General features: G+C 47.4%; 1 protein-coding gene across 1 annotated transcript in view; it reads left to right on the top strand.

Moving 5' to 3' along the window:
- The window catches only part of LOC144151539 (uncharacterized), an 83,130-nt gene that overhangs the window by 406 nt on the left and 57,133 nt on the right, over nucleotides 1–25,591 (top strand). The window lies entirely within an intron of this gene.

Genomic DNA, 25,591 nt, shown 5'->3' with positions numbered 1-25,591 from the left:
TACACAACAAAAAAGCTGAAAGTCCCTTCAGCGAACAATGCCCGTAGGATTTCTATATTTGAAAAACGAGATTTGGTACAGTCTAGTAAGGCTGTTCAATTGTTTAATTTAAATAACAAGTTTTTATTGCCTTGTTTTTGAGTATTCTATTCTAAAGTCTAAGTTGGGTAAACATTTCTTTTTTATTTTAGTTTTCCAGTCAGTCAGCGTTGTACAAGATCGCTAGTTTAGAGCGCTTACAGGCGAAGTTGTACTCGACGGCAAAAAAGAAAAAAGAAAAAAAGGTGTAATGAAAAGGAACTAATGCGTCTGCTGCGATCTAACCGAATATTCGAGCCGCAAGGCACTGGGATAGCTGACGAACTGTCCCTCTTGCCTTTAGTAGAGTTACGCGACAAACTAGGATCACTTGCGGCAAGCTCGCGTTACACCGGGCCAGCTGGCGAATAATTAACGGCACTGGCATTAAACAAATGTTGCGTTATAGCCCACAAAACATGCGCTGTTTCTGCGTGCTGCGATATATTAAAATGTTCGAACGTGCCCTTGAGCGATGCTCGTATACAGAACGTCGGAAACGCGGGCGATTCAGGAAACGCGTGAACTTTGCAGAGATTGCAGAGGGGCCAGGGCAGTTCAAGACTGCACTTGCCCCTATGCTGGGGAGCTCTCTTGAACGCAGGGTTTGGAGAAATGTGGCTACCGTCAGCACCACATCCGTGAGATATATGTTGATGCTCGTGCTTTATACGCAGCGTGCATGCGCTGGATTATCGTAATGCAAACATTCATTGCATCTTAGCAATATTACTCACTGCCATTGCGCTAACAATATCACTATAAAGGGACTCTGCAACACTTCCGATAAACGCTTTCACTCTCTCCTTCGCGTCTGGAAGCACTGCGAAAGCTATAGTTATCGCCAGCACGGAGGAGCGGCACTGCGTCATTTGCTCGTCGCAGCAGATGCAACTTCCGTTTCTGTTTTGCTTTTGCTTCCTTTTTTTTAAGGTGGCTGTCGAATGATTTCATTGCTCCAACTGAAGGAAATCCGGCCAATAGCGGCTACACAGCTTTAATGACGTAATTCCAGCGGTCGGAGAACGCAAAACCCGGAAAGCGAGAAAAAAACCTTTTGAGCAAGTTTCTAAGTTATCTGATGAGCATAGAGCAGCAATTTTTGGCTGAGGTACCTTGCGACCCCCTAATCTTAGTACTGGATGTGTTGGTTGACTACGTTATGCAAGCATTTAAGATTTCGAAAAAAGTTGAAAAAAGAGTTGCAGGGTCTTTTTAATGCAAGCACACACCACACGCGTTGAGTATACATGGAACTAATGCCGCTTTACCGATATTTTTTAAGACTTGCGCCGAAGTGCCATTAGACCTAACATTATAGTTTTTTTTTTCAATGAATCGCAGAACGCACACATTTCAATTCCATTTTAATTTTCGGTGACACGACTTCAGTTCAGGTAGTTTAAATCAACTGCGAACCCGCCGCGGTGGCTCAGTGGCTAAGGCGTTGCGCTGCTGAGCACGAGGTCGCGGGTTCGATTCCCGGCCGCGGCAGCCGCTTTTCTGATGGAGGCGAAAAGCAAAAACGCCCGTGTGTACGAGATTTCGTCGCACGATAAAGATCCCCAGGTGGTCAAAATTAATCCGGAGCCCTCCACTACGGCGCGCCTCATCGCCTGCGTTGCGTCGGCGCGTTAAACCCCACAATCAATCAATCAATCAACTGCGGAAATGGTTTTTTTTTTCGCGTTCGTTTTAAGAACATGCATTCTGCACAGAAACAATGGGTCACGATAAAAGTAAAAGTACAACGGTACTTAACCACTTACTGGTGTGTGCACTGTCGCATGTGTGGCACAGAAGACATTTGTTTTATTAGAAGCGCTGAGTGGTTGGAATGTAATTTGCCACTTTCGAAGTCACTTGTATATTTGTGTGGTTTACGCAAGCAAAGTGCAGTATGGCCGCTCCATTTATTTTTCTCACAGTCCCATTATTGGAGTTTCATTGCAATGCGCTTGATAGCACCTGTCGAAGGCACGCGGATAGTTCTTCCTCTATTATCTATAATCTGTGTCACTGGGCACGTGTCAGGGCGCCTTTAGCTTGAAAACCCGCGCGAAACACGGGAAAGGGTCCATTGCTAAGACCAGTCATCCAGTGGGCTGCCTGAGCTGCTAGCGAAGTGGGAACTTTGAGTGGAAGCCGCAGTGACATATTCTCTGATTAATACGCAGGTTTGACAACACTATGGATGCAATAACAGGCAGACCGAGGTATCGCAAAACATTTTTTAGTGCGCACCCGCGAAGCTGTACCTTGTGGCCAAGAAGTAACCATATGTCTAACGGCCGAATTTGTTGCAACAGGCTTAGCAGCGGGCCGTCGTTTTGTAATATATACCTAGTATTTTTGCCTCTCAGCCAAGTATACTTCCGACATCACAAATATGAAGTCAGAACAAAATTTGGTTCATTAGGACGGACACTAGGACACACTAGGACACTGGGAAACACTGGGCACTGGCTGCCCGTATATCACTTGAACAATATAGATACCTTGATCACCATTATTTATGGTTCAAGTGAAGACAATAACGTAACGTTTGTATTGCTATCATTTGTAATAACTACATTGCACAATTTCGGTTACCTGTCACTAACCCATCGAGCCACCCGGGCTCGATGCGAGTTGAAACGCTTGCGCTGCTGAGCACGAGGTCGCGGGCTCGATTCCCGGCTGCGGCGGCCGCTTTTCTGATGGAGGCGAAAAGCAAGAACGCCCGTGTGTACGAGATTTCGGCGCACGTTGAAGATCCCCAGGTGGTCAAAATTAATCCGGAGCCCTCCACTACGGCGCGCCTCATCGCCTGCGTTGCGTCGGCGCGTTAAACCCTACGATCAGCGAGTTGAAACGCTGAAACGCGTAAACAACATTTTTTTAGCACACAAAAGTACGTGCTGCCCTCTCTTCTTTAATTTTTGAAGGTCCGGGATCCTTTGTCGATAGATGGTGTTAAATGTCGTAGAAGCCACAAAGCGAGAGAGAAAAATTACTGAGTTGTTGCTTCTGAGCAACACTGCACATCAAAGGGATAATAAGGTGGTACTATATTGCGAATGAAATTGGCTCATGGGCCAGGTACACGGGTATGGGCGACTTAAAGTTCGTGGCGCTTTTCCGTACATAAAAGAGCGAGGTTTCCTCCGGGGGCATGGAAGGTGTAAAAGTTGTACTGCCGCTGTTCAGCTTCCTGGGTGTATACTGCCGTGGGCAGCACGACGAGAGCTTTGTAGCGATGCAGCTTTAGACTGAAGCAGGTAAAACTGAGTAGCTCGTGACTCAAGTCCGCGTGGACGCGTTGTCTGGGCCACAGTTGTTTTGGTTTTCGTTTATAGGGTGGACTTCGTGACGCTAAGCTAGCTTGGGAAAGGAGGTGTCATTTTGGGCGAGGGTGTCCGAGTTAGCGGTAAAGCAAACATCGTCGAAGTCGAAGAATGATGCAGTAATTGAAACGGGCTCATGTAACGTCTTTTATACCGCTGCGCTGGCTCAGTGGCTAAGGCGTTGTGGTGACTGAGCCCAAGGATGTGTGTTTGATCCTGGCCTTGCCGGCCGAAAGAAAGAGGTGAGCTAGTCGGGAGAGACGGAAAGGGAAAACCTGGAAAACGCCATTAGTGTATATACTTGGCGAATTTCCCGTTTAAGAACACAAGAAGTAATCAAGTTTAAGTAAATGACGGCTTAGATATTTCACGAGCGCAACGAAATCGCCACGCAATTTTCCGTTGAGTTTACATGGAGTATGCGTTACGTTACAGCGATTGGGTATACCTTCCGTCTACGGACACTGTGGCCGTTAGATTTTTGAATACGAAGACAGTGCCAGTACACTCCGAGTTTCCGCTGTGAATGAACATGGGCCGTTCTGTGGCTACGCCTTCAGATGGCAGGTTCTATTCCCATCGCAGCCTTCGGTGAAGAAAAATGGAACCGCCCACGAATAGAACTGGAAGCTGTCATGTGTTACCTGTTGAAGAAACCCGGGTGGCCTAAATTAACCCCAAGCCTGTTCCGGCCGTTCGGTTCCTCGCAACGTGCCTCCGGAAAGAGGCCGCTGTGGACGCAGTAATTTTCCACCCACAGCCCCACGCGCTGCTTGCTTGGACTTGGACTACCGAAAGGCGACGTTCTCTTGACGGACACGAAGCGACTAGCGGGCTGTGCGCGTCTGCATACGAGCATGGTTCATGCAGCACCCCCTGTTGAACTATCCCTTTGTCTTCGCATACATCGGGGATTTCGCTACCTTGGATAAAAATGATCTTTTCGGACACCAAAGCTCATCAAAGACGACTTTTTTCAAGACCAGTAACATTCCACTTCCCCGGTAATGCCGTGAACAGCTTCTCAAGTATACGCAGAGCGCGCGTGCCGTGTCAACGCTCAGATTCCACCAGGCACCCTAGTCTGCGCAGCTGCAATGACGACATCAGAAGCGTTATAGACAAGTGAGAGGGAGGGAGGGGATTTGACTGGCGTGTGTCGTCGATAATCCTGAAAATCATGGTCATTAAATCGCCCAGCGCCTAGAAGCCCCCATGGACCAACATACCATATTCTCCCTCCGTTTACCGAGTTACGCATTGACGCGTTGTCGTTAATGCAGAGTGCTTCGTATCGGGCGTTCCCTCGCAGCGCTACGGGAGTCAGGCTAGACATAAACACACTTAGCTGCTTATAGGCCACTGCGCTCTCATTTTCTCCGTTCCGCGCGAGTTGCGGTTGTGTGCGCTCATAAACCGCCGCCCCGGTGGCGTTTCGCCGAGGTATACACCCAACGGTCTCACGACTTCTGTCCTTCGGTGCAGATAGAGGGGCCCGATTTTGCGGGCAGAGCGAGCCGTCTTTTTCACGGCCCAGGAGGCGATGACAGATCGAGAGCGGCCCTGCGTCACGGCCGCGCATGCTTTTAGTGGGGCACTCAGCGGCCGCTGGGAGGCACGAGGCGAGGCTCGACGCGCGCACGTGTGTCGCGCTTTGCCCACTTCTTCACAGCTTCAATTGCTTCATAGGATAAAAGCAGAAAAATGGAACCGCAAACAACAACAACAACGTGTCGCGTGAGTCCCCATTTGAAGAGTACATTCGTGTTTTGGAGTATGAAAGCGACACAAGGTTAACAGTGCAGTGAACTCGGACGTGAGAGGTCGTGCACACGAGGGCGTACGCACTCTACTACTGACTGCCACTATTCTGCAAACGCGCACTAGTCGGAATGTATGGAAAGGCGGCGGACATCAACAGGAACGTTTGGTTATGTTGTAACTGTGAATAATTAAACAAACTTTTCTAAATCAAAGTATTCCTATTCAATATTGAACAATGGGTTTAAGAAAAAAATGGCCACGTATCTGCTGGCTTCGGTGAAAATGTCGTCAACAGTCTTCTGCCGCCCCTGCCACGTAAATGCCTCCCCTCCCCCCCCCCCCCACCCGACCTGTCACGCAATTGCGTTGCCGTCGTGTTCCACCCACGATAAACACGGTGGAGGTTTGATCAAGTCAATTCAGTTTTCCCATGTTCCTCTGCTCACGCGCTATCCATTGGAACCTTTCGTTACTGTTGCACTTGGGATGCCTCCATGAGGTCTAGGCTCGGACGCAAGCTCTTTTTGCATTTTGGGGTCAAAATATTGTTTTCAACGCGTAATCTTTTTATTTCCTATAGCAAAGTTCAAGCGCACATTCGCTTTCAACTAAAGCAACACTGCCCATAGTATCAGTTATGTAGCGATGTTCTGCCTCAAATGCGCCTGATATTTTCTTTTCGCTCATGAGTGTTGACAAGTATGAAGTTTGGTACCAGATTTAGTGGTTTGGAAAGGTTCTTGCGTGTTTCAGACTTCTTTTATCTTTTGGCCGGGTGGCGTAATCGCGGGACAGAAAGACAGGCAGACAGACAGACAGACAGACAGACGGACAGAGGGACGGACGGACGGACGGACGGACGGACGGACCAAAATTTTCGGGTTTAAGTGCCGTAATTAGGCACAGCGGGTGTAACTGCGGCACGTTTGTTTCTGGTTGACAGAAACAAAACAGCAACTGTGCGCTATACGTTTTGGCCAATTTTTCTCTTCGTGTTTTTCGCCGGCTTTTATTCAACAAAATGAGGCGTTTCCAACAAAATACACATTTTTATCCCTTCGATCTGTATCAATAATAGGACCGTACCCTTCTGATCGGCAGTTTTTGTTTTTAATTCTATCTACTCCCACCGTTCGGGTGATTCAAGTTGCACTCTCATCCGGTTGCTAGTTCTGGAGGCACCACTAATACTACGCAATTCAACGACTGATGTGAGCAACAAATGCCGAAAACGCGAGCACAAAGCCTTCATAGGCAAGGTCAAAAACCTGTGGGACACATCAGGCCGGAGGTGGCAACTTCGTGAGGTGTTCATCTCACTAGGTCGATCTGAACCCCAAATGAACCTCGATCGAGGTGCAGTCAGCGGCTGCGGCGACCTGTTCATTGAGGGAGTGCGGATATTTCAATCTGCACCTTAGCCGATGAGTTTGTGCATGAGGTTGAGGTTACAGTTGAGGTTAACGCGAGGCCCGAAATCAGCGCTCCCGTATTTCACCTCATGGACACCTCTCCGTCCTGCTGCGGATTTTTTACAGCGAAATGCAAAACCACCCATATCTTTCGAGCAAAAGACCCCTAAATCTCGACCGCAATGCTTTGCCCGCAATTTTAATGCGTAAGAGTTCTAATGCCACTCCCGCAGAAATCTGTCCGTCCATCCGTCCGTCGGTTCGTAACGCATGGCGCGATGCGCTCCATAGGTATCAATGGGTCATATTGGATATTAAATTGAATACATTTTAATAAAAGACCCTGGAGCTTAGAGCCTCAAAGGCCAACATACCTATAGAGGTGTATGTGCGAAGATTATGCCCCGAAGAGAATGCTTACGCACTATCTGACAATGCCCTGTCAAGAGTATCTATATATTTTTTAATCCGCTACCAGATATATCGACCTCGATAGGGACTAAAAATAGCTCGATATCACCAATAATCCTATATGTCAAAGCTTGCCCACTGTGTATTTACGCATTAAGAGGGCCATGAAAACAAAACAAAGTTTACCTCACCAAAAAGACGGCTTTGTCCTGATAACAATAATACCGATTCTGTCGCAAACTTAAAAAAAAAATTATTCAAGATATTAAAGAAAACATATATGAAGCAACGCCTTCTCCCCAGTCGCTTTCCAGCGAATTCTCTAGGACTACATGATGCCACATAATTTTGTTTGGGCGATTGGCGGTCGCTGACCCAAACCATAGACAAGACACCCAACTCGACGATTGCAGTGGGGCCTCCAGTTCCGTTTGATCGCATCACTTAAACGCTGACGTGCGTGCAGGCAACACACTGTGCTGGCCCGTGTTACCTCACTCCTGCCCGTATTACGTCACTATAGTGCGAAGTTCAAGTTTTTCATATTTCTCACGTTTTTTTTTTTTGGTAAAAGAAACGCTGTCGGAACTGGAAATGAGCTGAGTGAGCTACCAATGGCCAGTTGTCTCAAACAGAACGAAGAAGTTGTATTTTGTCTTCATGGCCCTTTCAATTTTCAAGGAGATCATCCACTCGTATGCGAGCTCTCATCTCTGAAGGCAGCATCAGTATAAAAACCTATGAGATCAAGAAAACTGATTTGAATTTCTGCTGAGGTTAAATCTTAAGTGGTGACGTGCCCTTGCACCTTGGGTGAGAGATACGCGTGTAGCATTTCTGCGACAAACAAGTTCGCTTATTCGGAAAATCATCCCTGCGTGTAGCAATTATATAGCACGTCTGTCCGTGCCGGTAGAGCACTGCTGTGAGGGGAATACAACGAACAATGATGAAATCCTGCTCCGGGCGTTGTTCAGGGCATCGCCGGTCTTCGGGCAGGAGACTGATAGAGACCTCGGTTCCGACATACTGCCTGTCGTCCCCCCCCCCCCCCCCCCCCTTTTGTTTTTGTTCCTGAGCCATGCACTTCGCGGTTAGACGAGACGCATGTTCATGCAGCATAGGACCCTGCAGCGTCTTGAGCACCGCGAAACCCCGCCCAGTATACAACGCCTATGCGAGTGCTCGTTGGTAGTCGCGTCACGAGCCGTGCTCGCAACAAATTCACGCTCAGCCGCCTGCTTCAAGGTGCGTGATGCTGCCACCAGCTGCTACACCACAGCCATACATGCATACTTTACCTCCAAGCGGCAATTTCTTCTCTTCCTTTCACCACCTCGTACACGTGCACGGTTATGTCGAAACGTAGTGGCGTACTTGGTGTAGGCGGGTCAATAAGGGCAGCTACACATCAACAGTTGTGGCCTCGCAGTGAGTTTTCGATATTATTTACAGCATGTCTAGAGGGGATATTTAGAAAGCTTGTCTGGGAGAAGTCAGGGATACGCGTAAATAGAGAATATTTGAACCACTACAGATTTTTTTTGGGGTGGGGGGAGGGGGGGGGGGGGGCGTTCCTGGTTTAGTGCTTCGGCAGAAGGCCTGCGAAGGCTGCTTAAGGAATCGCCCGTGGAAAGCTCAGTAGGAGGGTTAACGACAAATAGGAGTAAATCGAATGCATTGTTAACGAACAATGATGAAATCATGTTCCAGGTGTTGTTCAGGACATCGCCGGTCTTCAAACAGGAGGCTAATGGGGCCTCAGTTCCAACAGACTGCATGTCGTTCCTTTTTTTTTTTAATTCCTCCGCCATGCACATCGGCGGTTAGAGGAGACGCATGTTCACGCAGTATAGGAGCCTGCACCGTCTTGATATGAGTAAGTCGAAAGCATTGCTAACTAGACAAGCAGATAGAGAAAGAGAAAACTTTTAATGAAAGTTGAAGATGTCAGCCCCACTAACGGTAGGGCTTGCTACTCCAGATGGGGGTGAATGCAGCGAGATGACTGGGCAAAATAGAGAGAGAGGGAAAAAAAAAGAAAATAAAAAAAAGGGGGGGTGGGGGTGGAGGGGAGATGCACACATATATAAAATATTCATGTTCAAAGGGTTCACAGGACCTCTTCTAGCCCTGTTTCCGCAAGAAAAGTAAGTAGATATTTTGTTCCCAGTTCTGCCTCGTCATGATTTCGCCAGGATCCAAGGAAGTGTGAGAGTTATAGAGCACCTCCACGTCGGAGTCGCACAGGTTCCTTCGATGCTGTTGCCCGCTGACTAGCATATCACGGGCAGCGGCTTAAAATGTACCTAACGTTGACAGTAATGAGCACACTGTACACAATGGCGACTTTACCCGCCGCGGTGGCTCAGTGGCTAAGGCGTTGCGCTGCTGAGCACGAGGTCGCGGGTTCGATTCCCGGCCGCGGCGGCCGCTTTTCTGATGGAGGCGAAAGGCAAAAACGCCCGTGCGTACGAGATTTCGGCGCACGATAAAGATCCCCAGGTGGTCAAAATTAATCCGGAGCCCTCCACTACGGCGCGCTTCATCGCCTGCGTTGCGTCGGCGCGTTAAACCCCACAATCAATCAATCAATGGCGACTTTATCCTTCGGGTGTATGCAACGTGCCCCATTCAGTCTAGACAATGAAATTCTAGCAACGGTCGATTAATATAACTGCCTTCGGCTAGTTGTGAGTGCCGATAAAATCTACGAGGAGGAAGTCAGGCGCAGAATTACTATGTGCTCGGGAGCTGTCGGCCGACACTCTAAAGAAGGGAACACCAGGCTACCTCTGGCCCTAAAAATAAAGGCATACAATGAATCTGTGCTCCCGATGATGACGTATGGAGCAGAAACTTGGGGACCTATTCGAAAGAACACTTGAGTCTGCCCAACGAGCTATGGAAAGAATGACAGGAGTAATGCATCGTCTTGAGTTAGGGCGCGAGAAAACGAAGTGTAGCTGGACCGGACATATGATGCGGAGAGCTGCCAATCAGCGGACCACCAGCAGGGAGTGGCTATACATCGAGAGGCGGGACTACAAGTAGGAGAAGGCCGGTAACTCAGTGGAGATGTGGTATGAGGAACCTTGGTGGCAAAGAATGGATTCGGACAGCGCAGGATAGGAGCTGCACTCGGAAGACAATGCGGGAGGCATTCGTCCTGCAGTGGACCCGTCGCATTGAACTTCCTCTCCTTCTCGCTCCACATTTCTCCTTCTCCGTGGTCCTCATTTTTATGAAGCCAAAATGTACCACAGAAACGGAAACATTTGCAAGTCGTATAATATTTAGGCGAATTCGTAATGCTGAGTTTTGACGAATATAGTGTACATGAACGCCTAGGACAATGCAGAGCTGAAGCTGCTAATAGAGTGAAGCGAGGGAATGCCGTCTTTTTTCTCCAACACGAGTCATCAAATAGTAGTTTATTCATCTAAAACAGCCTGGCACATGGGGTTAGAACGGAACCTCATTTTCTCTTCGTGGTGGATCGCCCCGTTCCTTCACGTCCTCATTTGTGAACTGGGACCACCCCTCATGTATACTACGGAGCTCACTTACACCCTGACAACTGAAGTGCACACTGCATCATCACTAAATACTTTATTCCCTACCCCATACCCCTTTCCCGTACTCAGACCGTTGTTCTCCAGCTCAAAAAAAAAAAAAGAATTTGCGAGTCTGCGGCAGTGGTTTCGAATGTGTGACCATTTACCTAACCTTGTGTTTTTTGACTATTATTTTCATTTAGTTTAAGTCTACAGCGTTGTTTGGACTCGTAAAACACCGTGAGATTAGGGTGAAACATAACTCTAAGCAACTGTCGGGCTTGAATTGAGAAACGCCGTTACCCCGTGTTTTCCACGTTAACGCCTGGCGTCTCTCCATTCCGCCGCAAGTTCACTTTTCATGCTAATGTCAAATCCGTCGACGACACGAGATGGGCGAAACGCGGTTGCTTGCTGTTCATGCGTATCTGCGTTTCGCTATTTATTTATTTATTTATTTATTTATTTATTTATTTATTTATTTATTTATTTAGTTAGTTAGTTAGTTATTTATTTAATATCCACAGCGCCACGCGCATTACACTGGGGGGAAGCACAAAATAAAAAATAATACAAATTTGCAATCAGCCGCACACCTTCCTTACAACATGTCAAACATACAAAACATCTGTACAATGCAGGTGTACAACGCAAACAAGCCGCAATAAAATCGCTGAGCTCATAGAACGAAAAGAAAAAAGTGTCAAAACAATCATAACGCGTTTCACCAACTTCGGAAATAACGAATCATTTGACATAACTGATACGATGTCGCAGGGCAAGTTGTTCCAGTCGCGAATGGTCTGAGGGGAAAAGGCGACCGAAACGATTCAGTTTTGCAAAAGTATTCCCTGACTTTAAAGGTGTGATCCGTTCGCTTTGATGTATAATGAGGAGGCAACAGATATTTTCCCCCAACTATGCCTGTTTGACAATAATAAATTGCATGAAAAAAATGAATGAAGCTCACACTAACTAAGACTTGAAGGTAGCGAAGCTGTACGCAACCTTCACGACCATCACAACGGTTTAAGTCAACGATTTCCGCCGGTTTTCTTCATCTTCGCTGCCGCAACGACCTTTACTCCATCATTGTTGGTCTAGGTGTGAGCTGCCTTCATTCTTTTCTTTTTTGAAGTGATAATCACTGAAAATCACCTTGAAGGGGCGCATACTATGACGCGTCTTTCTCGTTCCGAGCAAGTGTTGTCATGATTACGGCGAACGCTGGAGTATTTTTTTTTTTTTTGGCTAATCTTGGCGAATTTCCTTAAGTGGGCATGCTTGCGCTTGACAAACGTGCACCTGGAACGCTCGGCGGTCGCCGCAACCTTGGAAAATCTCCCTAAGTGGGTTTACTTGGTTTTAAAAACATACGCAGTGGACGATAGGCGGTCGTCGCGAGGCACGCGTGCACGAGCGCTAGGAATTTTCTTGGTATTTTTTACAGCGGACACGAAAAATTACGATTTGCTAAAGAGCTTCGCTGTTAAAAGTTTCAACCGTCATTTTTTGCGGCGGGTTTCCAACAAGTCCCATTTTAGACCCCATCTGCCGGAAACAAAACGCGCAGCTAAATTTTGTAACCTTTCTAATTTCTGTTTATCGCAGATTGTCGGCGGATCCCATACCGTGCACGCAAATTTCATGATAGATGTTACGTTTGCCTTTTACTGCAAGCCCTTAGATTCTAAAGAGAAGTAGTATTTTGCATTCCTACGAAGGGAACCCAATGCCCTACCTGCTCTAGCTGCCACATAGTCAACTTGGCGTTGCCTGTCAAGGTTGCACGTAAAATAATCACCTAAGTATCCGTTACTTGACATAATGGTTCATTGTTCATAACATAGAAAATTTCATTTCGGCTTTTTTCTTGTAAACCTCATAGAAACTTTTAGATAAATTAATCACTGATACATACACTGATCACAAAAAAATAAAAAAAAAAAATTGCACCTTCGTCTTGCGGATGGAGTTCAATCACACTTATACCCGTGCTACACGAGCGTTTCGAAGTCATTTGAGTTGAATGTCATTTGACTCAAATGACACCTTTGAGCTGCTACATGACGTTTGTAAAAGGCCTTTAGTGAAAATGTCATTTCAGTAAAAGGAGAACCACCAGCGAACTTTGAGGTTCTCAAAGGCCTTCGAAAAGCGAACGGTCGTAGTCTCTGTCGTAGCTTCTGCATGCCGTAAATACAAAACAATTATTGACGAGTACAACTTGGTGTTTAAAGTGCACGATCTTCATAATTTTTCACATGTTTTCTATAACTCGCTCTACGATTACAAGGTAGCTTGGTACTCAATACCGGCGATGCGAAAAAAAAAATGAACTGGCTGTTAGTGCATGTTTTGTGCGCGCTTGTAAATTGTTATCAATTTTATCACTAATCATTGTTTTTTTCTCTATTTTAACTCTAAAATTAAATTTTTTCCAAGAACGAAACAGGGCATTAGTGGCGACACGAAAACATGGCGGGCGAAAGCGGAAACTTTCAAATGCCTTTGAGAATTGTCGTGTAGATCGGCTGAATTCCTTTCAGTTCGAATGGCATTTGAAAGTTCGAAGGCCATTCGAATCAACTGTCCTTTCAAACGCACGTGTAGCACAGATATTACACTTAACGAGCGTTACTGTACTTCTCCACCCGCAGAAATGCAGCCTCCGTTGCTGGCCACCGAACGCGCGACCTCTCGTGTACGTGCAGCACAATGCTTCGGCCACTACGTCTCAGCGGTGGGGGATGGTCTATATTCTTCACCTGAGTTGGCTGAAACATGATAGGAATAGTGGAAGCTATCCGAGCCATTATGACGTTTTGTTGTCAGTTCGTTCGCTAACCTCTTGTGGGCGATTGGTATACTGGGCATTAGCATTGGAGAGGTCTGTGAGAAAAGTAGCCGAGGAAATCCATGGGCACGGCCAGGGCGGATTATTTTTTGACTATTCGCGCTCAGCGCTTGCTTGTCACACAACGTTCTTACAGCGTTCTCATTCCTGTAAAAAAAGGAACAGTTCAGATAGGCCGTCCAGAACACACGCGTGACCTTCGAAGGCTTGGTGCTACTTCACTTGATCACAACGTAACGAATCACTCCTCACAACTTCCGCGCTTTCTCCACAGTGACGTCATTCAACAGCGCTCCGACATATTTGCTGGCACTGGCTGAATTTCAGTAAGCCCGAGAGGGACAAGCTTTTGGCATTGGACAATTGTGGTCCAACGTTTCTCCTCGGTGCGCGAGTTCAGAAATATTTATGCGAGTGAAAGTGGGAGCTGTTGTTACTGCCACCGCTTGTGGGGACGTGCATACATTCATACATACACACACATACATACATACATGCATACATACACGCAAACACGCATTCACACACACACATACATACATGCATGCATAGACATACATGCATACATGCAAACACACATGCATGCATAGACATACATGCATAGACATACCGACGTACATACATACATACATACATACATGCATGCATGCATACATACACACATGCATGCATGGACATACACACATGCATGCATGGACATACACGCATACATACATGCATGCATGCATACACACATGCATGCGTGCATACATACATACATACATACATACATACATACATACATACATACATACATACATACATACACACACACATACACACATGCATGCGTGCATACATACATACATACATACATACATACACACATACACACACACACATACATACATACATACATACATACATACATACATACATACATACATACATACATACATACATACATACATACATACATACATACATACATACATGAACTACAGCCAGCGGCAGGCAGATTATTTAGCGCATCGGTTACGCAAGACGAGCGGCCGTCAGTGTATCAGAGAGGCTTTGGGCCGTATTCTGAGTCTCCTCCATGCCATTTGCTCCCTCCACTGGGCTAAAGGGAGGATTCCGCTATGCTTATGCATGTGGAAATCGATTTCAAGGACCGCCTCCACTGGAGGCTCGAGTGGAGGAAGGACTCAGAATACCATACTTAGCCTCGATAGCGTTATTGGGCCTCCTCAGTTATCAGCCACGGATCGTCCGCGGACTGCCCGAGACACTATCCGACGCTCGATTTTTCCATGTATTCCTATGGGACTTCCAGTCCGAACGTCCGCGGGCCGTTAAGAACTGGTAAAACGAGGATGCCCATTGATCAGCTCACCAGCCAACTGCGCGAATGCTTTCTTCACCCTCTCTGCAGGATGCGGCACCACAGGGGAGCTATCGTGAGGGGGGGGGGGGAGCTCGGTTGTGTCACTCTGTGATCTTTGTGACGTACTCTTTCATGTCGCAAAAAAAAGGAAGGGAAACGGGAGCGACGAAAGGTCCCGCTGTAATGATTTACTCCTAAACAAACAATGCATCGTCTGCCATCGAACAAAGCCGGAAGAGGTACGAAAGGTGCGGTCTTTCAGTTAAAAGAACAAAAGGTCCTTCAGCGTTCTTTTAAGCCGACGTTGAACTTGAATGGTGGCTTCATGGTAACCGTTTGTTATTTACGCATATAGGCGATGTATTTCAAAGAAAGAAAGAAAGAAAGGAAGAAAGAAAGAAAGAAAGAAAGAAAGAAAGAAAGAAAGAAAGAAAGAAAGAAAGAAAGAAAGAAAGGAAGGAAGAAAGAAAGAGAAAAAGAAAGAAAGAGAGAAAAGAAATTCCCTGAACTAAATTATGTTGCAGGGATGCACCGACAATTTCTGCCGCTTTGAAACGAAGTTGTTTTGTCGTGGCGCATGAGCTGCTCCTTGTTGCATCGTTTTGTGGCGTATATATGCGTCTGCCAACCGTCGCAGCTGAAGTACAGATGAATTTCATATACCTGGTCGGCAAGAATAAATCTGTCCCGCACTGTGCTGGAATCGTAGGAATCCTCCGTCGCCACCGAAAGATTATATAGTTCTAGCAGTGAACACCCTGGCCCCATTCGCTTGGAGAATAGGTACCGTACGTGCAGAAGACAGCGGCCCGCTTATCCGGAGCCGAGCACATGGGAAACTTTTGTCTTCAAGCACGCACCCTTCTTCACCGCTCTGCGAACCGTGCGCGTTCCAGGGTACTGGCTAGCAATGAAAGCGCCCCCATCCACCGCGCTAGAAAACGAGCAGCGTGATTGCGCGTCTACGTGAAGCTATTAGCACGACAACATAGCGATCGCAAATCACCATCAGCGATGAAACGCTTCGCCGTTTAGCCGAGGGAAGAGAGTGTAAGTATAAAGGTCATCGTGGCTTCCAGCGGGCTCCCTGCCGATCCTATCGCGGCCGTGGAAATGGAAAAGCTTCGCTGTTACCGACTTGCGAAAGCTGTGTACATAGCAGGCGTGCATCGGAGTCGCCTGCCTTGCTGAGGCGGGTCCCGTCCGGAGTTGGTGAAAATTTGGGGGATCGGCCATGACTCGGATTCCTGTACGAATCCAATGCCCGCCTTCCCAAACGGTGAATGCCATACTGTAGCAATGAAAATAAAAAAAGCATGCGTATTTTTATTTTGGAAATAAACCGAAAGTACCGCTGCGAAATCCAGAATTGTGAATTCGCTGCGGTGTGAATTTAAACATGTGTGCCTTACATGTTTAAGGCACACATGTAATAAATACTACGAGGGTCCAGCGTGGTATTATTTTCCTCCGCACTATGCGTGCGTAAGCAATTGATGAAATGGAAACATCTACAACAAGAATAAAAAACTGGAATCCTAAACAGACACCACAAAGATAGCATAAACTATACATTTATTCTTCACAAACGACAATATCCTCAAGTTTTCATCTTTAGTTTATTCATTTCCTTTTAGTATTTACTTTTTGCTGGCTGTGTAAGCATGGCGACCCTGTGAAAACCTTTTGCCCAGTTTGCAGTCAGGTATATGTCAAATTAGCGTAACTTCTTTTCCTCAGTTGTACCTCAGGAAGTGGCGTGATTAACTAACCCAAAGTGATCCAGTTAAAGCCAACGCCTTTAAATGGTTTAACAGCAAGAGTTGCAAAAGGACGAGAAAGAGAAATGGAAAGGGAGATGGAGAGATGGAGAGGGAGAATGAGAGACCGGGAGAGAGAGGGAGAGAGGAAGGAACTTTATTGGGAAAATCACCAACTGCGCAAGGGTACCTGCGTGTTGCGTTCATGGCTGCAGCGCATTGCACTTGGGAAATGCGGTGTCCTCTGCTAGGCGGTGTAGTTCTTGAAGGAAGGGAGCTGGGTCTGTTAGTGCGGCCTACCATGACGATGGTGAGGTGATGCGGGTGACAGCAGGGGCACGTTTTTTTTATACTGATGTCCCTATTGGTTGCGACGCGTCGTTTGGCCTCGTAGCAACGACGTCACCCTTGCTAAGGGTCCTGCCGAAATGCTGGCGGCGCAGTTCCGTTGAGTTGCGAAGTCCAAATAGCCGCAATTCTGGCCTACCCAGTCTGGGTCACCTGGCGAGGACAGCTGCCTCCAGTAGCCCACGGCCGGTTCACAATTACCATTGGCTGCGGCTTCAGCGTACCACAGTTCTCAGACACCCACTCGAGGAAAACGTCCAGTGACGATGATGGTCCATCCTTGTGGGCGTACGGAAGTCTGAGAAATTTATGTCAGAAAATCGACAGGGCCACGCATGAACATGCACAGGCAGGGGCGAGGAACTGGAACGACTTGAGTACCCCGACTCCATTCAAGGTTCTTGCAAGGATATTTGAAGCGATGACATACGCGGGAATTCATTTCGGGGGTGGGGACGACCTAGCGCCTCTTAAAAGCAAGAGTGAGTGCGTGAACGCAGAAAAAAAAAAAGTATAAAAAACGATAAACAGGAAATAAGACAGCGTAAACGACGAATAAATAAAGGATTTAATGTAAACAACTTCGATATACCATGCGCGCAAGTTCTCTGCATGAAAGGATAGCGAACGTTTTGTTCGCCATCGTTTTTCATAAAGGCGCAGGCACAGGAGCCACGTAAGATTGGTGTAAAACTTGCGACAGAAACATCGATTGATTGATTGCAGGGTTTAACGCATCGCCGCAGCGCAGGCGATGAGGCACGCCGTATTGGAAGGCTCCGGATTAATTTTGGCACCTTCGAATGTTTAGGTCGAAAAGGGCGCAAAAATCTTGTCCCATGGCGCACACCTTTAAAATGTGTTTTTGGCTAAAAAAGGGTGCAAGGATATAAAAGGATGTACTCGTGAACACCCTAAAATAAGGATGTGGGCAGCGTAGCTCCGCGTGAAAATGTGGATCGGCTGAGCACGCAGCCACACCAGTAGCGGTCCAAGATATTAGTTTTTTTTTTTTTGGGGGGGGGGGGGGGTGGGGAGGGGCGAATAAAGAACTGCTTTCCTCCTTGCGCCAATTCTGCGGAGGAGGTGAAAACCATGCAGGCGTGTGCGCGGATGCGGTGCAGCCCGCTTGCGCACAAATCGCTTAGCGACACGGTGGTTTTTGGCGCCCCTTAGGCGGGGCAACGGCTGGATCGAGCCCGCATTTCTGACGGTCGCAACACGTTTGAAACCTCGCAAAAGTGGGATTTAACCTCGCGCAAGTGGAATGCTTTAAAAAAAAAAATTACACTATCTTCCCGCAGGGGAACCCTGAGTAGTATGCGAAGCAGCCATGGGGTCGACTGCAGTTCCCATTAGTTTTCAGTTCGTCGTTTCCGTTGACGTTCAGCTTCACGTGCCTTCGTTGTATCAGTAGCTTCTTGACGTAGTTTGAATGAGCGAAGGACATAAGGCGCGTTCGTAGCCCATGCGCTCTTCTCATTTTGTAGCGCAGTGGGAAGAGCGCCACGTACCTCTCGCTGCGGCCAGAGAGTCGTGGGATCGAAACCGGGCGCCGCCTAACTATTTCTTTTTATAGTGGACTGCGCTGACGTCAGCCCAAACGCGGACGGGGCTGAAGAGACGCGCATGCGCAGTAGAGTGCGGACGGCGGACAACGACAACGAGGGAGGGAGGGACACAGCCCCGAGCATGAGATGCTTCGCATCTAAAATAAGAAGCTGAGGACCTCTTTGGGGCGGGCGATCGCCTCTTACTATACCATTTTAAAGGTACTAGTCTTTTTGGGATACTAAAACGGAAGAAAACATTGGCGCAGTTTGCAGTAGTGGTGCAAGGCTGGAGAAACAGTGGAGCTGGGGGTCGATACGCCTTGGATCCGCTGTCAGTTTCGGGGACACACTGGAAAGGCCTTGTGAAATCCGGCCAAACTTGGTTCAGCACTTAGCCTAGCCTAGCAAGAACATCGCAAAACCTAACAAAACTTAGCAAAGCCTAGCAAAACATAGCAAAACCGGAAGAAGATATGTCGACCTCAGCTCCGCTGTTGTTTTTTTTTTCGACTGAACATCTATTTCACAGCCTCTAAACGCCCTATAGAAAATCAGGGGTGTTGCAGTTGGTCAACACCCCCCGCGCCACAAAGAAAGAGTGTAGAGCTACAAATCAGGGTGTTGAGGGCGTAATGACTTCCCAACACCCCCATTCCTTTATACAACACCTTTTTTAGGCAATAAGGTTGTAAAAAGTTTATTGTGTGTATATAGCATTTTTAATTTTAAAAGTTCAAAGTGACGCTTCACGAGCTAAAACTAAACTTGGGCCATGAGGCGCGCCGTATATGGAAACGAGCGATCATTGCAGACGAACAATTTTTTTTTTGGCTTTTGAACATTTCTTACGAGGTGAGGAGGAGGCTATGAGGGAATGCCTTGTACTTCGCAGTGCAATTATACATGCATGTATGGCCTTAATCATTCAACAGCTGCACACCTTTTCCACACCCTTACACCCTACCAAAAAAAAGTGTTGAAGTTGGTCAACACCCTTTTTTCCGCACAAAAAGGGTGTAGTGCTACGCATAAGGGTGTTGATATTCAAGAAAAATGCTACAATAGCCTCCCAACACGCTTTTTACACTTACGCTGCACCCTTTTTGGCCAAAAAGGGTGTAAAAAAGTTTAGTGTGCGGGTAAGCTCGCCTATATGGAACTTGGAAAAGGCAGCGCGACTAGTAAGGTAAGCTCTAATACGTGTAGTTCGTTGAAGGGCGTCCGTGCTTCTGAAGTATTTCTCCGTTTAGGTTTTATTCCCAGTTTTTTGTTTCTTTTACACGAAAGGACAAACTGAAGAAAGGCAGGCAGAAGGCACGGAGACAGCTGGCGAGGGCCAACCCTCCTCTGGGAACGAGCATTTTCGTAAAATTGGAACCAGCGAAGGAAGCAGATTATAAATACCATTTATTAATTAGCATGACTGAGCGAAGATTAAGCTGAATACTAGAAAATGCAATCATTGGTAAAACAAATATCTCGTTATTAGGGAAATAGCAAGAAAAATAAACGGGACCAGAGACCGGGAAAACGTACAGGGAAGGGATTGAAATGGAAATAATCAGGAATACTGAAATTAGTTCGGGGACAGAGAAAGAGAGAAGCTCTTTATGGAAGAAGGAAATGCAGGGATGTTTGCCAACATGCGTACGTCGACATGCTACTCTGCAGGAAGGGGAATGGGGAAAGGATAGTTGATCAGTAAAAAGAGGAGTAGTAGAGAGAAGGAGAAAAAAAGAGATAGCGTCAGATATAGGGGCTATAGCGCTATAGATATAGCGCCAGCATTGGATGTAGCGAGGACTGTCCGCATAAAGGGGGCTATAGTGTCTCAGCGACGCCAATATCTTTAAGACAGCCAAATAACACGTCCAGGACTTTCGGTTGTGGGGAGGGATACCATGGTCCAAGTATCAAACTCAATGTAATTGGTCCAGGGTGAAGACATTCAATCTTCTGTTGCAGCCGGATGTGTTTTCTCTAAAAGAATATAATAAAACGAAAACAATTAAAAAGGGAAAAAAATAGAAGCTACAAACAGTATAAATTTCAAGATATGTTCTATGAAATTGATCCTCTTGCTGCGATGTCTTCGGCACTCAGCGTTCCGCGGACACTATGCTTACATTGTCATGACATATTTGCCAAATGAGCAGGCAAGTACACTGACCCGTGCAGCTCGTCTTCGTACACCATGGACACGCCGCGTACACAGAACCTCTCGCATCTAAAACGCATGTCGGCTGAACAGACAGGACCTCCTCCACCCCGGTCAGGAGAACAGGCGGCACTGTTTCGGCCGGACACAGACCAACACACTCCTTGCGGCAACACGAGAAACAGGGGAAAGGAATTATGGCGCACCAGGCACGTCTAGAGCATTCCACGGGTGTCATCTGCGTATACGGCGAATGGAATGCGTGCGGATTGCCTCTAGGTTACGCGAGACGGCACGCTCTATCTTCGTGGGACGTCTACACCCCGAAGCTCGACGTGTTCGGTTTGCGCCTTGTCTGCAGTGACGGGTGTGGGAGCCATGAGCCGAAGAGTATGCGTGAAGCCGCCATGCAGCATCGAGGCGGCTGTTCTGTCATGCATGGACAAGCGTGACAGAGAGCCGAAGCGATGCAGCCAGACCGTCGGGAACGGAATCCGTTTCTCCATGCCCGCGCAGCCGGCATGCTCCGCCGCAAGTCACCTTGACGCACTGTTTGCCCATTCGCCGCTGCTTAGCCTACTCGGTGGCATCCGGTGCAGTCTTTCCACTTCAGTCGCTTGGTAGACGCTTCGATAACCAGGAGCCGCACCGCCGAATGGTATAGTGCAATTCAGTGAAGTATTTCCCCTCTCGCAGAATTTTTTTCCACGACTCACGCACAGGGTAGTCATCCCTCCCTGTCCGTTCCCCACCACACAGAGAAGGAGAAAGAGACATGAGGTGAATCTTGCAAGCAGTAGCGAGCCTCTACACCGATGTACTAGAGAGAGAGACCGAGAAAGAGGATAGCGGGAACCGTTTACTAGCTATCTTCTGAGGGCATTAATTCGAGCATGGGATTTGGTTTTTCCAAAGCATCAGCTATTCAGTGTCGAAACGCAGTTCTATGCTTGCGTCGCCGCGTCTACTCCGCTCCACCTCTCTCCAGGGCCTCCCGTCAATTTTGCAGGCGCTGCTTTCAGGCTGCGCTTTCTGGTTCCGCCCACCTTCTCCCGGGCCTTTCTAGCACAACGAACGAGATACATAGGTCAATGCAGCGAAGCAACCAGAAGTTTGTTTTTGAGTATGCAGAAAAGAAAAAAATTACGGGCTGCGCACCTGCGCACAATATGTTTTTTTAAGACACTCTTATAAAGAAGATACGAGAGTGATCCCACGATATTTAATTGGTCGTTTACTAAAACAGTACGACAAGCAGGGGCTCCTGCGCGGAGTCGAGGAGGTTTGTGGAGCAGGTTTGCCATTTTCTGCGAACTACAGCAGGACGCGGACTTCTTTAAAAACTACTTGTAAAAGTTTCGGCGCTGGCGGTTTGTAATAGCAAGAAAAGTTTTGTGCTCATAAGAAAAAAACAATTCGATTACCTTTAGAGAAGTTATATAGTGACATTCATCAAGCTGCGTTCCTATCAGCCACCGGTGCTGCTGTTCTACGCCGTAGGAGCCTTGTTATGTGACACACAAATGTTGTCTAAGGTGATAATTTTGAATCTTGTATTTCTCACGTTTCTTATTGTCGATTATATGTTGTCTAAGACAAAAACTCGTGATTTTTATTTTGTATAAATTTTTTCTAGTCATTGAGCCAATGCATAATTTAAAACGGTTGTAGGCTTTATTTCAATAAAATAGTTGTTTTGGTACTTTGCATTGATGTTTCTTGCATGTATGCATGGCTGTCCTTATAAGGTCATAATAGTATCTGTATTCAACAATGGACCATATTCACACGATCAATCAGGTGATAGAGAAGTGCGCTGAGTATACTGAACCCCTATATATAGCCTTCATAGATTATGAGAAAGCATTTGACTCGGTCGAAACTCTAGCAGTCATTCAGGCATTACGGAACCAGGGGGTAGATGAGCATTATGTAAGAATACTAGAGGATATCTGCAATGGGTCCACAGCTACTATCATCCTCCATAAGGAGAGCAGTAAAATACCTATAAGGAAGGGGGTCAGACAAGGAGACACAATCTCTCCAATGCTATTCACAGCATGTTCACAAGAAGTATTCAGAACGTTGGATCGGGAACGGGTGGGAGTAAGGGTTAATGGAGATTACCTCAGTAACCTCAGATTTGCTGATGACGTTGCCTTGCTAAGTAGCTCGGGGGACGAATTGCAAAGCATGCTTTCCGCACTTGACGAACAGAGTAGAACCGTGGGCCTGAAAATTAATATGCAGAAAACTAAAGTAATGACCAATAACCTCGGGACAGCACAGCGGTTTGAGATAGGTGGCGAGGCAGTGGAAGTGGTAAGCGAATATATCTACTTAGGCCAAGTTGTGACCCCATATCGCAACCATGAGGCAGAGATAATTAGAAGGATAAGAATGGGGTGGGGTGCATATGGCAGACATTCTCGGATAATGAATAGCAGCCTACCATTGTCGCTGAAGAAGAAAGTGTATGACAGCTGCATCTTACCGGTACTCACCTACGGGGCAGAAACCTGGAGGCTCACTAAGAGGGTTCAACTTAAATTGAGAACGACTCAGCGTTCAATGGGGCGGAAAATGATAGGTGTAACGTTAAGGGACAAGAAGAGAGCGGAGTGGGTCAGGGAACAAACACGTGTTAAAGGGGTCCTGAAATACCTTTCGCCGATGCATGGATGTAAATGTACCCAAATAAAGCAATGTATTTGCAATCTCCTCCCGCAAGAATTTTGTTAAAGCGATGAGTATTAGCTGAGAAATCGTAAATCAAACACCGCGCATTATCGTGGCTCCGCGTTTCCTCCTCCTTTCGACTTACTCTCCGCTGTTGACGGCGCGCGAGCTTTGCCTCCCATGATGCTGCGCTCCGCAGCGGTGACGTACTTCCGCTATTGCGCTGCTACTGTCGTCTGCTACGGGCAAGCTTTGTTGACACCATGAATCCCGCACTTCGCTCAAGGCTGGAAAACCGAACGAAAAATCTGGCCGCATGTGTGCGGCGGCCTGGCCTTGCCCTTTCGCGGTGTTCGTTGGTGCAGTTGCTATCGGTGGCACGTGACTTTTTATCGGCGGCGAACTCGCAGCCGTACGTGGAAGATCGTGCGCTCGTTCCCTTTGATGCACCGACACTGTTTATCCAAAAAGTGCCGTATCAGATGTGGCCCCGCTGGTGCCGGGTCTTATTTTGCGGAGGTCGTAATTCCTGCCGGCGGCATGTGAAAAAGACATTTTAAATCGATACAGAACCCGTGCACAAAACCCTTCAATCTTGTGACCAGTTCAGCTTGGGGCGACGCGTGGTGGAGAGCGGCAACGTTGGCAAAGCATGCTCCACCGCGGCTCTGAGCTTTCTAGCGCTGGAGCGAGCGCCATTTCTTTGAGAATCTCAAACATCGGTTGCCTTGACAACAAGGCACAAACCACTGTAGAACTCAGTTACGGTTGCGTGTTCCCGGTTCAGCTCGGGGCCCCACCTCGCGACATGTGGGCACTGCAGGCGTACCACCCACTCCCATTGGGAAGTGCGAGATGCGTTTGACATTACAGGAGGCGATGGTGTGTGTGTTGTGGACGTCTTTGTTTCGCGATGCAATGCGACGTTGTGCTTCTGCGGGTGGATAGTGCTTCCCATGGTCTGGGTTATCTTTCTCGAGCGACGTACGACTCAACTTCGCATGGGGTATGTGCAGTGTGCGTGCCTAAAAGCCATCTCGGCTTGTGCGCCGGAGTTAAGTGACTTGCTGTTCGTCCCCGCAAACCGCGCGCGAGGTGAGTGCCGAATTTACGACGGGCAGGAGGGGGCAACCCATCGTCTTTCAATCGCGGTTCAGACTTGCAACGCATGTTGTGACGTTGTGTTCGTTCGAAACCCATCTCTGGATTGTTTTGAAGTAGAATAAAATGTATGCGTCAAACCCGGGCATTCGGCTCAGGGCGTTCTCTGCGATTGCACGAAAGAAGTGCCACGGGGCTTCAACGCTTTCTTTATGGAACGTACTCAGGTAAGGGAATATCCATGTCGTGTTATGGCCGTGCTGCATTTAATACAAACGGTTAAACGTTTGTTTACACTTGTTTCGTTTGTCGTAAAATGTCCAAGCACTCCGGCACTCCGCCGGCAGATCAGCCGGCGAGCCGACGCTGAGCAGACGACTCATCTCTTTGCCGGAAGTGCGTGAAAAAGCCGCCCAATAGCAGGATGTCTAGCTCATGACGAACATCTGGGAATCGATGATGTAGACATGTGAAGATGGCGGCGTCCAAAAACACGAAGGAAAGGGTGAGAAAAAAGCGACAAACTTTGCAACAAAAGTGTGAGCTTTCCGCTGCGCGTAAAAGAGTAATACTTGGCACAGATGACGTTGACGACCCAATCTAACGATTGCGCTAGTTCATTTAGTGTGCTCAAAACGCCTTTCAGGGCCCCTTTAAGGACATATTAGTAGAGATTAAGAAAAAGAAATGGACGTGGGCAGGGCATGTAATGCGAAGGCAAGATAACCGCTGGTCATTAAGGGTAACAGAGTGGATCCCTAGAGAAGGCAAGCGTTGCAGGCGGCGGCAGAAAGTTAGATGGGCAGATGAGTTCAAGAAGTTTGCGGGGATAAATTGGTCACAGTTGGCACAGGACCGAGGTAATTGGAGAATAATGGGAGAGGCCTTTGCCCTGCAGGGGGCGTAGATAGGCTGATGCTGCTGCTGATGATGATGAGTATCTGTATGGTACTTTTTTACCCTATCGGCTCTGAAGGGATTCTGTTTGCTCGAGTCTGAAAATAGTCGACTGGACTTTTTCTTTGCAGATTTTCAGTGTCGGTGACGGTGCTGCAGAGTCCTGCATGCTCTATCTCAGGGGTCACGCGATTCCCTTCCAGCAGGTCAGGGCGACTTGGTTGGGGTCATGTAGTAGCCGAAGTAGCCAAGCGGGCTCTCTCTAGCCAAACGGAGAGTCTGTGTGACTACTTTTACTAGTCGCAAAGTAGTCATGAAGACTCT

Source organism: Haemaphysalis longicornis, unplaced genomic scaffold (assembly GCF_048455015.1).
Source record: "Haemaphysalis longicornis isolate Haplotype H1 unplaced genomic scaffold, Haemaphysalis longicornis Haplotype H1 scaffold_1, whole genome shotgun sequence".
NCBI classification, from domain to species: domain Eukaryota; kingdom Metazoa; phylum Arthropoda; class Arachnida; order Ixodida; family Ixodidae; genus Haemaphysalis; species Haemaphysalis longicornis.
The sequence above is the reverse complement of the archived record's forward strand: the minus strand, read 5'-3'. Positions and strand labels throughout refer to the sequence as shown.